This window comes from Poecilia formosa, unplaced genomic scaffold, assembly GCF_000485575.1.
Source record: "Poecilia formosa unplaced genomic scaffold, Poecilia_formosa-5.1.2 Scaffold1602, whole genome shotgun sequence".
Classification (NCBI taxonomy): domain Eukaryota; kingdom Metazoa; phylum Chordata; class Actinopteri; order Cyprinodontiformes; family Poeciliidae; genus Poecilia; species Poecilia formosa.
Window position 1 is genome coordinate 1 of NW_006801541.1, and position 2372 is coordinate 2372.

The following is a 2372-nucleotide window of genomic DNA, read 5'->3' on the forward strand; positions in this document are numbered from 1 at the left end:
ATTGGTATTGGTGATCGGCCGTGAGCGGCCCTCATTGGTGATCGGAATCGGCAGGAAAAAACCTGATCGGCACATCTCTAGAATCTATACAGTGAAGAACTCATCCTACATTAAGACTATATGATTTTAGTCACACTTACAACCTCAAATGTAACTTTTTTTTTTTAAATTGATCAGACAGTGTAGGATCTTTAATCAGTAAAACATGGCATGTTGGTACTCTGACTTGTAAATGTGATGAGATACACAGACTCATTTCTCTTAGCCTCTCTTCAACAAAGAAAGAGAAGAGAGCAAATAAGGCTAATATGTTGATATTCAAAATGAAGTTGATCCAAGAAAAGATTTCAAAGACTCGCCTTAAATAAACAACAAACCTGGACTAATTACCTCCAGAATACGTCATTCACAACAAACATCAAACACGGTAAATATGTTTAAGTATTTAACAAATAAATGGCTTCTACTGCAATAATTATGTGAAATTAAATCAATTGTCTAATTTTTTTTTTCAAAGTTTGGTGCTCTCTGGCATCTTGCTTTGAGCTCAGTGTCTGAGAGGCTTTTCCTCTATCAAACAATTCTTTTTTGTTGCCTCTTATTTAGTGGAAATATTGATGTCAATGAGAATTAATGATAACCTTTTTCAACCTTTATAGCTCCACTGTTGAAAATGAGAAGCTAACATTCACAAATGACATTGAAATAAAATCCAGTCCAACATCTGGTTTGAGGTGATTCCTCTGAAACCTGTTGGAGGAAAAATATCCCAACTTCATAACAGAGCTGTGTGGTTCCTCAGTATGAGGAGGCACCAGACATGGAAAACTGGGATGCACTCCGTGCCATGATGTTCAGAATTTAGGTCTCATGGCATCTCACAGTGTCCACATTGCAGCCAGAGGGCTGAGGGAAACATGGCTCCGTTTTGTATCAATTCAAGAGCTACCCAGCTTTTATCGCTTCGCAAAAAATTCATCAGCACAGAAACTCCAAAGCACACAAAGAAGCAATTGATTATACTTTTGTCATAGTACCCCCAAGAATGTAAAACTACTTTCACCCCTGTATAAGTATGTATGTATGTATACATTTATAAATATATACAATCCTGATCCAGAAGGATCCCTCAAAGGGTTCAGTCCCATCCAACTACCGACCGATAACCTGTCTCTCTACAACATGGAAACTCATGTCAGGCATCATAGCGGCTAAGATAAGCGGACACCTGGATAAATACATAAGGACCCCTCCTATTCAATATTTATATCCTCCCACTAGCTCAGATTATAACAGGAAATAAGATTAGCTACCATAACCATGCAGATGATACACAGCTCTACATCACAATGTCATCAGGTGACTCTGAACCCATCCAATCGCTGAATAGATGCTTAGAACAGATAAATGTGTGGATGTGCCAAAACTTTCTCTAGCATAAGGGTTCGAGTGCATAGAGCACAGGTGTCAAACTCCAGTCCTCAAGGCCCACTGTCCTGCAGTTTTTAGATGTGCCACAGGTACAAAACACTGGAATGAAATGGCTTAATTACCTCCTCCTTGCTAATGACCTAATTATTCTACTCAGGTGTGGTGCAGCAGAGGCACATCTAAAAGTTGCAGGACACCGGCCATTGAGGACTGGAGTTTGAGACCCCTGGCGTAGAGAATTGGGACAGTTTGACCCTCTGTCCTAACTTCCATCCAAAATGATGGGACTAGTCACTGTTTAGGTATTTGTGCTGCTAAAGAGCATAACTACAACAAAAAATAGGTTTTAAATGTACAGTATAGGTATTTTTGCTTTCCAAATTCATTGCTGGAGATATTTGACTGTTCAAATGTGTTTTGTTATGACTTGTTGAATACAGAGCAAGATTTGATTTAATCACACATTCAGCAGAGTGAAATAACACTTATTTCAATACTTTACTGTTAAAAACAGATTTTTCCCCCTTCATTTTTGAGACATTGCCATATTTCCAAAATGGCAAAAAATACACATTAAAATGTATTAATATTCAATTTAACAGTATTGAGGATTTTGCACTTTTAGCTTCAGCTGGATTTAGGCAGGATTACAGTTGCACAGGCCTCCTAGATCAGGGCTGTGCAACCTGCAGCTCTGTCACTCACTTAATATAAGAAACAATGATCTATTGCACGTTTTTTGTTTCATAAGTTTGTTCTGTGCCCATATGAAAAAAACAACAGCTTATTCTGCGTCTCCCCTCTCCTTCCTAATTAACTCCGTTGCAGTATTCAGACCTGGAGGTGTAATTATTTTTTTAGGATTTACGAAATCACATATGAGCTTATAAATGAAGTATTTACACCTTATATTCCAATTTATATAAATCGGAATATATATT